The 16,203-nt window shown below is 38.6% G+C and overlaps 1 protein-coding gene across 4 annotated transcripts in view; it reads left to right on the top strand.

Moving 5' to 3' along the window:
* Nucleotides 1–16,203, top strand: part of CRTAC1 (cartilage acidic protein 1) — a 365,203-nt gene that overhangs the window by 166,751 nt on the left and 182,249 nt on the right. The gene's annotated exons all lie outside the window — the stretch shown is intronic.

Raw genomic sequence — 16,203 nt, 5'->3', positions numbered from 1 at the left:
GCTTCTCAACACTTTTGTACAAGCATTTTCTAATTATCCTCGATCAGTAAATGCAATAAAAATAGCTCTTAGTCCAGTGCCTATAGTTGGGTCATGTTAAAAATTGGAACAGCTGTAGTCAGAAGAAAAAGGTCCAAATGATGCTGCACTTAGGGGGTGAACTTATGTCCCTTATCGAGTACAAGACTTAGGGCTTATATATACGCTAGTTTTTATCTTTACATAGTTTTTTTTATAATCGTACATACATATATAGTGCTTTGCAAAAGTTTTCAACCCCCAAGAAATGCAAGAAAATTACATTTAGGCCAAAGCGTAATATGGCCGCATGTTTGTGCCCATATTACAGCCACAAGTGAAGTTCAGCGCCTACAGTCCCCGGGAAGTTAAGTAGAGCAACGCACGCACAGGATTTCAGGGATCTAGGAGTGACGTAGCGCGGCCTCATACATTGATCACACTACTGTCTATAGGCACCAGAGTGACTCTTATGGATGACGGCAACGCCCAGGTGACTCTTTCAAGCTAATTTTTCTGCATCATTGTTAACATATTACCGTGCTGGATATCAGGTTGGTGGCGGTTTAGAGACCTAAATCCTCCTGACGGCCCCCTAAAGGAAAATATGATATAAAATTAGGATCCACTCCAGGTTTTGGACAGCAAATTAGCAAACAGCCAGCCCATGAATGTGCTATGGGACCCATGGGGACGGGGGCACCACTTACTTCTCCCGTCCCTTGCTATAGGAATTATGAGCCTGCACAAGACCACCCCTCCACAGTTACAGCAATGTTAACAAGTGAGGAGAGGCTTATACCACCCTTCTCTTCTAAGTTGGATTGGCATCAAGCTCTGTGCCCTTCTATCCTTGTTTGCAGGGGCGTAATGGCATGAACCAGCAGGGGTCACTATTTATTGTTTACTGTGTGGCCTCCTTTGTACTATGTTTGCCCCTTAGTCAATAAGTCCAAACCCATTGGTATTTGATATATCTTTTCCATAAGCTTTGTAAAAATATTAATAATAATAATAATAATAATTTAAAAAAAAATAAATAAAAAAATATATATATATATACAGTATATGTCATTCAGAAAAATAGCCCCAGATATTTACCATGAGGTACAAGCTCTATAGCGCCATCATGTGATTGACTGTAAACAAATATCAGCTATGAGTCCCTATTGTTCTGTATTATGGCATTTCATGTATTGACTTATAGTGCCTCCGTGGGGCGCTGTATTCTTCCTTACAAAGGAAGGCAAACTGTACCCCAGATGAACCCATAGATTTCTATGGGCACCGATTTGCAGATTCATACAACATTTCCATAATATGACCGTGTACACGAGGACCAATTCCATTTCTGTTTTGCTGCAATTACAAGAAAAATCTTTTGTTACATAAAAAATTTATTGTAATGATGTTTTCTCTTTGGACACATTGTATGGATCTGAAATGTTTAAGATACATTAATTCTGCAAAAAAAAAAAAGAAAGAAAGAAGAGAAAAAACAAACCTTCCCTTTAAGTAAAAAAGGTGCAGTATAGAGGCATATGGTAGTAAATTTATGTTTTGCATTCAGCATCGGCAGCATTATAAAGATATATAAAGGTATACACAAATATACACAAATATTAAAACAACATCATCCCTGCCATCTGCTGGCAATGTGTATAATATTTTTGTTTGTTGCTTCATCTTATACGTATGCTGATATTTTTACCTCTTTGCTTATATAAATGATGAGTTGAATTCTTTACAAAGAAAATGTTAGGATTTTTAAAATTTGAGGTTGTACGATGTCATCAAATTCACATAAACATAACCACAAAGCATTATTTTATTTATTTTTTGCTTTTTAGCCCCTAGGCCAGTAGTTTTGATGTAGTTTTTGAGGGAATTTTTAGCTGAGGTTTTTTTTTTAGTCAAAGTGGATCCAAAAGGAAGGATGAGTATAAAGAAAAGACTGATGTTTCCTTTGTGTCTGCTCCTGTGTTTGGCTACAAAACGGAGCCAAAAACTGCCACAAAAACGGCATAAAAAAATGTGTGTGTGATCCTGGCCTTAAAGGAATTGCTCACTTTGGATAACCTTCTTTTGTTAGAAGGGTATTCCCATAATAAGCCGATAGATGCGTAGACCCCTGGCGATCCTTTGTAATCTGTGGAGTAACCTGACAGCATGTGATCATTTCTCCTGCAGCGCCGTCACAGGCGAAATAAAGCATTACACAGTTCTAAATTAAATCTACGGGCTGCACATCTGCTAGGTCCTCCAGAACAAGAGACACTTTTTTATGTCCACTCTACTTTCTGGCTAATAGTTAAGGGTCATGAATGAGGAACACTCCTCTTTCAAATTAGTTTTTATAAACCACACAACCCTTTAGCTTTAGCCAGTGACTCCCGTCTCTCGTTTATGAGGGCATTTGTACCATTGGACCGATTGAAAGGTAATCCCACCTAAGGTTTATCCCATCCGCCTTACAATTGAATGACGTGAACCTGTGTAGGGCACTTACTATCTATATGCAGGGTAGAGTTATCAAACAATTGAGGGCAAACCAGGCCCCTACAATGGGGAGGGTTCATTGGAACATCTTGAAGCTCCTGAGTCCCAATGCAAAATCTGTAACAAGGTCCCAGACCCGGGTACTCCCTGGCCAAAGCTGTGAAGAAAGGTACAACATTTTATATTTAGTTTTGGGGCTCATTTAGACACATTACCGCCTATAATTAGACAAAAAAATTGCCTAAAAATTTTAGATATAACTTAATTCCTGATGTATTATTTTTTATCATGTATTCTTTTTTATCAGCAAAACGGATCAATTTCCGGTATGAGATACTGGAGTTTCCCTGCATTGCTAGATTAGTTCTTTCAGTGGAGTTATTTAATCATTTGACCCTTGCCCCCTCATTTTTTGCTTTCATGATTAAACAGTTTAGCAAGTACAGCACTACGGAGACCTTGACTGTTATGGCCTCTTGTTAGATGGTAAATATGGTTTTCCTGCCATGAATTATTGTCGTGGAATATCGCTTTCAGGGTCAGGCTGCATCTTTAATCATAGACGACTGCAAATATGTTCAGTTGTATAGAACAATCATGTTATGATTATGATGTACAGTAATGACCTCATGGGCCAAATCCAACTACCAGACATACATACCGGGGGTTTTGCAGCCGGAATTTTTTTTTTCTTTTTTATATTTTTTTATTTTCTTCTTTGGATATTCTTGGCACAGAGATTGATTGAAGTCCTTAGACTGCAAACATGTTCTCCTTCTTTCCCTTATTCTATTTCTTTTTCAACACTGAAGCATTGAAAGGGATTGATCCCACTAAGGCCCTTAGATCTTTGTAGAGTTTTTGTCTGGCGGTGTCTGCTTTCACGTTACAGAAAAATGCCATACTGTAAATACATGACATCTCCGACAAGAGAAAAATACTCAGTTCTATATAATTTTTTCAATCTTTTTTTTTATTTTTTATTTTTTTTTTGCTTTTTATGTATTACTTTGCTATTTTTTAATAAATAATTAAAATAATAGTCAAATAAATCAAAGCATCGAAGACTAAAAAGAGCTATAGAAAAGGGTAAAGATAAAAAATGAATGTTCCCAGCTGGTAAAAATATCTAATAACAAGGTCTAACATTTTACAGAGTAATAGCAAATAGTCTATTATAGCAGCGGTGAAAAAAAAAGGAGAAAAAAAAAAAGTTTAGTGCAAAACCATAAGGTTCTGGAGAGAGTTGATAGCTAGCATTGATCTTGGTCAGTTTATGTGGCAATGAATAGAGAAGATTTCATTACGGCAGGGTAGGCCGATTCTTCCCCACCGTGTGAATACACGTTATTTCATGATTCCTCTAGATTAAAAAACACCAAAAAGTTCATAAAAAACATACAGAACAGAAAAACTTCAAAAATGTGCATAGTGCATGGAATAAAAAGGCCTCTTATTATCACATTTTGTAAAGTGCTAAATACAATAATTACCCTTTTGAACTAGTGTAAAGATTCAATCCATTCCCAAGTTCTGTGAATACTGAAAGGGTCACACCAGGTTGAGATAAAGACTTTCAGTAAAGCTGTGCATTGGATTTATTAGAAATACTGCAGTGCAGAGATTAAGAGGACGATATATATAGATGTTCGGTGAGCACAAGTTTAACAATTTATCTCTGCTGCCAGGCTATAGAAGCTAAATAAATGGCATATATCGGATTAAAATGCAAGCTTCGGAGTCTAGTTTTTGCAAATTGTTTACTTTATATTAGATAAGATATATATAAATACATATACACCAGTAGAAAAAACGGCAGCACTCTGATTCAATGTACAGGTTGCCATGTTGGCACAATAAACTTCACCTTTTTTTCACTTTGATCATTGGAGTGCTGCTGAATTTTCTTCTTGGATATAAATACATATATATATATATATATATATATATATACACACACATATATATATATATATACACACACACACACATATATATATATATACACACACACACACACATATATATATATATATATATATATATATATACACACACACACATATATATATATATATATATATATACACACACACACACATATATATATATATACACACACACACACACATATATATATATATATATATATATATATATACACACACACACACACATATATATATATATATACACACACACACATATATATATATATATATATATATATATACACACACACACATATATATATATATATACACACACACACACATATATATATATATATATATATACACACACACACACACACATATATATATATATATATATATATATATATACACACACACACATATATATAAAAGATACACAATTAGCCAGTAAATACAATTATTTATTAATGTTTTCTATTTTGTGATATACAGTATATAAAATGATTGCATAGGTTTTTACCCAACAGAACATGAAAAAAACAAGGGATTGAATACATTGAGAGTCAATAAATAAGTGTATATTAATATTAATGCATATGCTTTAGGGTTTGGATGAGTAGCAGAACAGGCATTACTAATTGATCCCTATTGATGGATTATAACGGGAGCATTTAGAGAAAGCTAAGGGGTCAGACCTATAAAGGGATTTAAACATCTTCCACTGCTCTTGACAAATGATTGAGTACAGCCGGGGATCCGTGAACCTGATTGATATATTTATATTGTCTACTAAAATAACCTCTGAATTGAATCTAGAACCTGGTTAGAAAAATATTAGTTGGATTGGGTGCTTTCATAATAGATGCAGTAGAACATGGCATGGATTCTTCAAGATCTATGAAAACTATCATATACCATGATAATTAAATGACATGATATAGGTGCCACTAATAAGATGGTGGAACAATCGTACCGTGCCATCTCATTCCAATGAAGTTCTATGAGGTCGCAGTTTCGAGCCAAAAAGTCATTGAAGAGGTTGACAGGATGGGTCATTAGTATATGATTGGTGGGGGTCCAGCACCCGGACCCCGCACCGATCAGCTGCTTCTGGGCACCGCATGTCCCTGCTGGAAGCAGTTGGCTCCGGTCACAGTATAACGGCCGTGCTGCAGTACTGCAGCTCTGCTCCTATTAAAGTGAACAGGAACCCCGGAAGCTTCCAGCACGGAAGCCCAGAGGCAGCCAGAGCAAATGATATGTGCAGGGTCCAGTTTTCGGACCCCCACCGATCATATACTGATGACCTATCCTATGGATAAGTCCTCAGTATGAAAATCCACCCCATGCCCGCACAAACTTTTTAAGAAATGTCCTCCTTTTTTCACCCACCGAACTATCAGATTACTTTAGGAAAGGGTTCTTTACTGTAAGAGTAGTCAAACTTTGGAATGCCAGACCACAAGAGGCCATGATGGTATAAAGGTCTAAACCTTTCATGACTAATGCTAGTGAGAGCAATTATTAATTAGTGGGGGGTGGATGCTAGATTGATTATGTGAATTATCCGACTTCTACTGTGAGGTGAGGAAGGATTTTTTCCCCAGATAGGGTTTTGTTGTCCTCAAACAGCTAGTTCTGTGAAAGGTTGAACATTATGGACTTGTGTCTTTTTAACCTAATTTACTATGTATGTATAATATGTATATTTTTGATTGAATATATCTAGATTCTTTTTACCCAGAGCAGTGCAGGAAGCATTTGACAACACAATAACATTCCCATGATGATAACATCTGATCAAATGGGATCACACCTGAGTAGCATTACAAAAAATGTACAAGTCAAGAATTTTTTATTTAAAAATACAGAACGAGATGTTTGGTTCCAAAACAATTACACAACATTTTTACATTATTATGTAGATTTCTGGGTAGTAAATTCCTAAAGCAGATTTTGTGGTGGGCCAATTATGCCTACATCTGGTACTGAGCTCTACGTTAATGAAGTTATTAGAGGAATACATTAATTACATATGGTACATTTGATTTGCTGCATGTTTCATTACATTTGGAATGACAATCTTATTTTTAGTAGGTAAATGCTCAGTAGTTTACATTTCAGACAAGACTGCTACATTGGGGGATATTTACTAAGCCTAATGCGCCAAAATACGGCGTGCAAAATTTATAATGTATTTTAGAAACTTTTTAGAACTGTTTCGTTTGGAAAAGTGTCTCGAAAAAGAATGAAAAATGCCCCAAATTTGTTAGAGGGGCACCATTTTTTGGTGCAAAATATTGGTGTATACAGTATCTACTCCAGATATGAGATGGAGATAGGAAATTGCAGCCATAGATAGAAAAAAATCTTTGACCACCCAATAACCAAGCATGCATGGCCCCTTTTCTTCTTACATGTCCGTCAATCTTCTATGTCACTCGCATTATAACACCACTATGCTTTGTATGCCGTTCTTGGATAATACCTAAGAGACTTAGATGGAGGAAGGAGTACCCACATGAATGCCCATAGTACCCTTGAAAAGTAGAGATACAAAATCCAGAGTTCTCTCTGTGAATGAATGCCAGTGAGAGCTGGGAGAGGGTGGACCGTCTGGTTGACCAGGTGACAGAATTTAGTACCATAGGAGTAAATAGGATCTGTCAGACAGCTACTTCCTGCCTGGAGTACAAAAAGCTAAACCAGAAAAATACTGTACACAGTTTACTGAGCACTAAATATGTGTAATATTTGCAATATACATTATATTAAATATTTATGGTAATGTAATGTGGCCCTTGTTCCAAAAAGTGTCAAAAAAAGTAAGTTGTCAAGTAAGCAGCAGTAACCGTATGTGCAATTAACTTTGATTCAATAGTAAGAAATAATGTTTAATACTTAATACAATATAATGGAATAGAAACAAATGTTTAACAGTGGTCTAATCTTCCCCATGCAGATAGAGATGAGCAAATTGATTCTACCTGAATCAAATTTGTTGCAAATTGCCCAAAAGTTTTTAATGTTTTCGTGAATTCAAAACTTTTGGGATTCGTCACACATGAAATGCTCAAAATGGCGGTCATCATTTTACACACCAGTAGAAGATGAGAAGACAAAGAAGGATCTCATGACCTCAGGCGGCTTTCCCATAATGGCTTGCAGGCAGCCCTCCATCTAGAACAGCCAATCATGAGGGGTTTAGGTATGAGTCACTGATCACTCATTAGATGGACGTCCAAGAGGGAGAATTTCGGACCGCTTGTGAAATAGCCATTGCTGCTTCCGATACCACCGAGTATGTATAAACACCGACAGGCATCTGTTACCAAAAGGGCACTTATTTGAACCACTTTTTAATTTCAAAAAGAATAAAAAATCTAACAGTGTTTGTTACCACCGGCCACCATCCGTTTACCCATAGTGATACATGTTTCTGTCATTTTGAAAGGGGTTGGATACAGTTCTAGAAAACCTCAGACACAACTCTTCAGGGCAATCGGGGCACTTTCGATTCGCAATGAATTTATTCAGACTAAATTGAATCTCACAGCCGGTTCGGACCCAAAACTATTTTTTAAAAATTCTCTCATCTGTACTTGTAGATAATGTTTTTATATCACTACTTAAAAGGATCATGTCTTATTCAGATCTATATATTTGTATTTCACAACAAAACAATTCTGTATTTTCTGAGCTTTGGCCGAGCTTGCAGAGGTGAATGGCAAGTCAAAATATGCAGCGTTTAGGGCTATGGATCCATTAGTCGAGCACTTTGCGTTTCAACTGTAGTCACTTTACTGTTAATTATCTGGTGTAACGATGGAAAGTCGGTAATTACCTGGAGTTGGACTGAGAATACGGTTGTATATGGTTTTATGGTTTGTAAAAAGCTTTTTAACATGTAAAGGGATTGTGGTGGGTGAACATTGTGTGTTGAGCCGGTTCATGAGAAAATGGGGCTCTGAGCCGAAAGTAAAACAGGGCCACCATTTTTATGCTCTTACTTCAAAAACTTTATATAAAAACACGGTAAACGGTTAGTTAAGTAGCTGCTAGTCTAGGTTAGTGGAGAGGTTTACATTAACATTTCTAGAGTTTTAAAGTAGTAAAGGGGTTAATAGTCTCATCCCTGGTGGTCTAGGGTACCGAACGGGTAAATGGATATGTCCTTAGTGTGCTAAAGAGTTGGGGGGTTAATAATAACATCCTTGGTGGTCTAGGGCAGTAAAGGGGTGAAATGTTAAATCCCTGGTGTCTAGGTAAGTGCATGGTTCATATTAACATCCCTGGTGATCTAGAGATGTGAAGGGGCTAATGTTTACATCTCTAGTGATCTAGGCAGTGAAGGGGTAAATTATTTGCACAGTTCTTCGTTGCGTCAAAGTTCGAGCTGTAGACTGATAACAACCCCCTGCAGCAAAGATGGCTATCCAGGTTGGTCAAGTTCACGATCCGGTACAACATGTGCAGCAATGGAAACACCAATTGTCTTGTCCAGAACTCAGTAGAATCTGCAAGAGGTCCCACTGACGAAGCACTGGACGAGATGGAGACCCCCAATTTCATGCTTGTTGAAGGGACGGTGCTGCATTTCTATCTCCAGATGGGAGGGGAAACTGCCCAGAACGAAGTTCAGACTGCAAGTCAAGAGATCAAGTGGTCACCTGATGAGTGTCGGAGTAAGCAAAGATTTTGAGCTGGCTACAGAGATTCTTCCTCCACCTGGACCTGCAGAAGGTGACTTATAAGATCTATATCTAGTGTATGGTACCAGCGATCAAATGATCACTTGATCAAGTCCCCCAGGCAGAAGAGTTCAATAAAGTTTTTTTTAATGTGCAATAAAAATAAGATAAAAATAAAAACATTTTAAAATTTTCCCTAAAAGTGATGGAAGAATTAAAAAAAATTTCTTACACAATTGGTATTGCTGTGTACGTAAAATTCCGAACTATCTTTTATTACGTTATTTAACCTGCACAGTGACTGCCGTAAAAAAAAAAAATAAAACTCCCAGAATTGCAGTTTTTTTTCCACTTAAAGAATAAATAAAGTCTTGGCCTGTTAATTCTTATGATGCTGTAAAGCTTTGATACTTTTCTTTGTTGACTCACTGATATGCAGTCCGTTATGTTAATGTTTTGTTGCTGTAAAACGATCACGTGAGCCCCCTGGCGCCATTTCCTGCCCGCATCAGTGACGTTTCGTATTTTGATCATGTGTCCGGTCTCTACTCTTTCAACTTCCAGAATACGTAACGTCACTGCTCATGTGAACGATCATCCTCTGAATTCAACACCCCTATGCTCTAATGAATTCCCGCTGAATGAAACATCAGCCAGGGTACGAGCTATTGTGGAAGGAACCTTTGGACTGAGGCAGGGGGTGGCGAGGAGTCTGAGAAGGGAGGGTGTAGTTTCAGATAGACAGGACCTGGAGAATCATAGGATATGTCGTTTCAAGCGCTGAGACCAGCGTAGCAGAACTACCCTTTCAAGATGGGGGAGCTTGACCAACCATGATTTTGTGAAAAACAGACATTTGTTTTTAATTTTTTTTTGTTCTTTTTTTTATAAAGTCGGATGACCCCTTTAAAACGAAGAAATAATTTTACAGATACAGAGTTCTGATGGTGCAGTAAATATTTCATGTGTTTATGTTGTACCCAGCTCTGAGCCATTAGAAAGATTTCTTTATGCACAAGAGACTTCCTATAAGGAGGATGCCGTGGGGCAATGACCCTTAGGGAGACAAAATAGATAATAGTGGGCGAGATTCCAAGTGCGTATCAGAATCTGAAACACAGAATATCTCATCACCTGACGTGATATGGGGATTTGTATCATTTTGTTTAAATGCAGGATTATTAAAACTCTTTCTAATGTGTATGGTCCAGGATTAGAAAAAAAGTTTGTTTTTCCAGAAACAGCACCACTCTTGTCCACAGGTTGTGCCTGATATTGCAGCTCAATTCCATTTACTTGAATATTGCAATACTAGACACAGGCTGTGGACAAGAGTGGCGCTATATCTGGAAAAATAAACAGAATTTCATTTTTTTCCTCCGGACATCCCCTTTAACTCTTTCTTCTCTTCTCTCTATTTCTTTACTTTTTACATCCTCTCTCTTCTCCCTTTATTTTTATGTTTCTTCTCTTTCTCTCCTACTTAGCCTTTCCCGTTGTCTTTTCACCTCTTTCTATCTCCCCTCTCCCGCATTCTGTCTCTTATTGTCCCTGTCTCTTTCTTCCTCTCGTTCCTCTACTCCTTCCTTCTCATCCCTCTGTCTCTTCACCTTGTCCTCCTCTCTCTTCTTGTCCTCTTCTCTCTTCTTGTCCTCCTCTCTCTTCTTGTCCTCTTCTCTCTTCTTGTCCTCCTCTCTCTTCTTGTCCTCTTCTCTCTTCTTGTCCTCCTCTCTCTTCTTGTCCTCCTCTCTCTTCTTGTCCTCTTCTCTCTTCTTGTCCTCCACTCTCTTTTTGTCCTCCACTCTCTTTTTGTCCTCCTCTCTCTTCTTGTCCTGCCGTCTCTTCTTGTCCTCCTCTCACTTCTTGTCCTCCCCTTTCTTAGGGGGTGTTCACACTGAGTTTTTTTGGCGAGTTTTTTTACGCGGAAACTGCGCCGCAAAACGCACTGCAAAATGGACGAAAAGGCCTCCCATTGATTTCAATGAGAGGCGGAGGCGTTTTTTTCCTGCGAGGGGAAAAACCGGCTCGCGGGTAAAAGAAGGGACATGCCCTATCTTCAGCCGTTTACGCCTCTGACCACCCATTGACATCAATGGGAGGCAGAGAAAGCGTATTTGTGTCATTTTATGCCCGCGACGCTCAATGGCCGTGGGCGAAAAACACAGCGAAAATTGGCGTGCAGGCAGAGGAAAATCTGCCTCAAAATTCCAAACGGAATTTTAAGGCAGATTTTCCACCTGCAAAAAACTCTGTGTGAACCCAGCCTTCTTGTCCTCCCCTCTCTTCTTATCCTCCTTTCTCTTCTTGTCCTCCACTCTCTTCTTGTCCTCCACTCTCTTCTTGTCCTCCACTCTCTTCTTGTCCTCCTCTCTTCTTGTCCTCCTCTCTTCTTGTCCTCCTCTCTCTTCTTGCCCTCCTTTCTCTTCTCCCCTCTCTTCTTGTCCTCCTTTCTCTTCTTGTCCTCCCCTCTCTTCTTGTCCTCCCCTCTCTTCTTGTCCTCCTCTCTCTTCTTGTCCTCCTCTCTCTTCTTGTCCTCCCCTCTCTTCTTGTCCTCCCCTCTCTTCTTGTCCTCCCCTCTCTTCTTGTCCTCCTTTCTCTTCTTGTCCTCCTCTCTTCTTTTCCTCCTCTCTTCTTGTCCTCCTCTCTTCTTGTCCTCCCCTCTCTTCTTGTCCTCTCCTCTCTTCTTGCCCTCCTTTCTCTTCTTGTCCTCCTTTCTCTTCTTGTCCTCCTTTCTCTTCTTGTCCTCCTTTCTCTTCTTGTCCTCCCCTCTCTTATTGTCCTCCTCATCTCTTCTTGTCCTCCCCTCTCTTCTCCTCCTTTTATCTTCTTGTCCTCCTCTCTCTTCTTTTCCTCCTCTCTCTTCTTCCTATTCTCACTTTCTTTACAACTGACCATTCTCCTCCTTTCTCTAGCTCTGCATTACTATTTCTTTCTTCATCTCTCCTTCTCCCTCTTAGTCTCTCGCCTCCTCACATTCACTCATCTCTTCACCACTATTTTCCCCTCTCTGTTCTCTCCTCCTCTCTCTCTCTCTTCTCCACATCTTTCATATTACATTGAGTAACAAGGAAACATTGTTGCAGCATAAAACAGAGAAATATAGAAAATTATTTTTATTTATGCAGGAATTACTATTTTTATTTTCTCCTTGATGTTTACACGAGAGAAACATGGACAAAGTTATCAGCAGGGTGAAATCTGTCAGCGTCTTTATTACTTTATAAGACAATATTATTGATATTTATTCTCCACATCAGCCGGGCAGTTTCAGACATGAGCAAACAAAATGGTTTTGGAGGAAGCAGGAAAGAAACGTATTCTACTAGTAGTCTGCCCCATGTGAGAATTCTATCTATCTATCTATCTATCTATCTATCTATCTATCTATCTATCTATCTATCTATCTATCTATCTATCTATCTATCTATCTATCTATCTCATATCTATCTATCTCATATCTATCTATCTATCTATCTATCTATCTATCTATCTATCTATCTATCTATCTATCTATCTATCTATCTATCTATCTATCTATCTATCTATCTATCTATCTATCTATCTATCTATCTATCCATTAGACTAAAAGCTAAACGTTCTGTAAATTGCGGTATTAGCTGTACCAGTCACTTTCCGTAAAACTCTACCTGAGCCTGAAGCTCTTACCTTTCCTTAGAGCACACCTACATGCACAGTGTAATCCTTAAAAAAAAAATACAAGAAAAAAAAACATCATATAGCACTTATGAGTATGTATGCAAAAGTTTACAGAACTTTAATACTTAAAGTGTAGCTAAACGTTTGACAAACACCAATCACTATAACGAAGCAGCTGAAGCACTCAGTGCTCGGACCCCCACCAATCCAAACTTCTGACATGTCACTATGACATATCAGAAGTTTGTCAATCATTTAGCTACACTTTAAACTACACATTGAAATGTTACTATTGGTCATTAACTGTGGAATTGTAAAAATACTCATAGATACAATGTCATGAATAACAATATTAGTACCCCTCCAACGGATATATGATATATAATGTTGTGAAATTTGGTGTTTAAAATTCAAGATTTTCCATGTTTGCGGGACACCTATTTCATTTTACAATTACTGTTGTCATTTGTAGTACCACTTTTTACTTTTGTCAGCAGCAAATACCTTTCATACACTACAATGCAACAGCGCCCCCAGCGACATTAACCGATACCCGATCCAGTCCAAACATACAGAATATCTTTAAAGTTTCATAACTTTATTGACAACCTGAATTGGCTCTACACTTTTTTCTTTGTGCTTTAGTACATAGTACTATGCTATGGTATATGTTGGTAGCACTGTTGCTATTGGTTATTATTTATGTTCAGTGAAAATATTACTATATTTTTCATGTTCCGTTTTTCCCCCAGTTATTTATCATTATTTGGCCAGCACATTATAACAAATGATAAATGACCCTCTAAAATGTCCAACTAAGTTCATCCGTTATTTGTTGCCAAATTTTCAATAGAAATAGTTGTATTTTCTTTGTTCAATTTCTATGACCTCCATTCCAATTGATTGTCTCTTTTTTATTTATTTTTTTACATTTGCCCCATTGTATATAAACTTCTGCAAAGTGAGGTCTTGAGGCAAGTGGTGTAGCTATGGAAGACGTAGAGGTAGCAATTGCCACCAGGCACCAGGTGCATAGACCATAAGAAATATATGCAAATTCTGAAAAAATTGCAGACGGAATTAGATTTCATACCATGAGATTATTATATATGGTGGCATGTGAAGTCATTGGCAGTTTGGTTAAGCTATTTCATTGGAGTCCAGGACCCTCAAGCCATAGCTTGTGGTTTGCAGACGGTGGCAAACTTTCCATTCAAGCATTAGGGCAGTGCCTGAGGTCCTATGGTGAGAGGGGGCCCAGAGCCCCTTGATCAGTTAGAGCACTACCTAAAATTTAAAGGGGTTGCATGGGATTAGATAAACAAAGCTGCTTTCTTTCAACTGGTATGGCAGCATTTAAATCAATGGGACTGAGCTGCAATACCAGACACAGCCCATGGTGGCACTGTTTCTAGAAGAAAGAAGCCATGTTTTTTCTAATGCCATACAACTCCTTTAACTGCAGTGATAAGGACTCCAAATGTGTTTTTAGTAATCCAAATCAAGTTAAAAGGTTATAATGTTTGGTAAGATGCCCCTGACCTTATATCGCTAGGGGCCTAGATTACACTTAGTCTGCCCCGGTTTGCGGACTTTAGTTTACTCACTACATTGACTTGAAATATAAGCGGTATGTTCAAGAAAGAGTTAATAAACCCAACACAGAACATAAAAATGCAGATGTGATGGTCACTGCCGCATTGGGTTTGTTTCGTATAGTAGTACTCGATGGGCGAGGATAGACCCATTAGTATGATTAAATTTGTACCTTGCAGGTAAGTGACCACTACTTTATATCCACTGACAGACAGATAACATGGTTTATTTTGTTTAAGAGGCTGTCTCAATTATATTTTCCCATAGACTCTGTATGTCCAACTCGTAAGCACCGCGGGGCATTGACAGGCCGGTGTCTTAGAGCGTAAGGGCCAAAACTGTTATTATCCCAGATCAATATGACTACATGTATTTACAGATCGACTGTTAATCTAAGGAATCCAAGAGCTCTAATGGCTGTGTCCTTCAAAGACCTCGGCCTTCGAGGTTCACACTTGCCTTCTTTATCAGAACAATAGGTTTAAGCTCATTCAAAAACTTAAAACGATCTCCGGTTCACAGTAAATATTATACTATACATGCAGAATGTATAGTTAACATACCTGGTGCCCTCATTTTCAATGTTGCTGCTGCGGTTTGTCTCATTTTGAACCCCACTGCAGAAATATCTACAATGGCCGCCAGCTTCTCCGACTATCCTATACACAGTGTGCTTCGGTAGTCTGAGACACGCCCCCTGCCCTCGGATCGCTGGTGATCATCATCAGTGCTGGTCCGTCTGAGAGCAGGGAAATGGGGCATACTCCAGCAGAAACACGGAAAAGGAGGGCACCAGATATGTTAACTATACATTTTGCTTGTCTCGTAACATTTTTACTGTGAACCCGGCGGGTCACTTTAATGCACAGAATACCATAGGTTCATTATCTACCCCATAAGAGTGGAAAAAGCATTTGAAAGCTCATCTCTTTTGTGGACCATGTTCTATTATTTAGTATTTTGTACACTGGATCAAAGCTGGATTGGATTGACCACCATTTATTTTTTTTACCATGTATTTTAATCCCATTAAAATTAATTGGATCCCCCAATATTATTGGGGGGATCTTATTAATTATGTCTTAAAAATGCTAGTGTAAATTAGGCTCTTTATCTAAATAGCCTAGCCAAGGCAAAGTGGTTTGTTGGTCCCCCTTGCACCCAGAACCGGGGGGGGGGGGGGGGAAGAATTCCCGCAATCATCCTCTAGCATCATTCCTGCTACAGGGCCTCATTTTGGAATATGTGTGCAGGACATCTATGTCATTTCTAAATGTGTCCTATTCTCCATTTTTGTACCCCATTGTGTACATTTGGTGGGCACCAAAAGAAGGGGATTTTTGTCAAATCTGGGCAATATGCAGGGATGGAAAGGGGCATAATACAATGTACCATTTTAGCCTCATGCAAAACAAAAATTAGTTAAAATAATGCTGTGAAATAGAGCCCACTTATGTAATATAGTGACTGGTGGGTGGTAGGGTGGCAGTTCACAGGTGAGTGCGGGGACCTTTTTAGACTTATTTGACCAGGACCCTGACAACAGTGAAACTTATATTCACCTGGTGGCTGCCCTGTCTGGCCATCTCTAGACAGGGGTGCCCATCATTGATTCCCAACTTCAGATAGGGAGAAGGGTTGCCTTTCTTTGTTAATGTTGTAGCTATGAGAAGAACTCCATGGTACACACCATGAGGAGGGGGATGGGAAAAATCTTGGTTGGGGAACCCTTTCCATGGTCCCCATAGCTGCTGCATGGGCTGCCACTTTGGCTTATACAACATTTCTTTACCCAGGAACAATTC

This window comes from Rhinoderma darwinii, chromosome 11, assembly GCF_050947455.1.
Source record: "Rhinoderma darwinii isolate aRhiDar2 chromosome 11, aRhiDar2.hap1, whole genome shotgun sequence".
In the NCBI taxonomy this organism is placed as follows: domain Eukaryota; kingdom Metazoa; phylum Chordata; class Amphibia; order Anura; family Rhinodermatidae; genus Rhinoderma; species Rhinoderma darwinii.
This window is presented reverse-complemented; position numbering and strand designations above follow the sequence as displayed.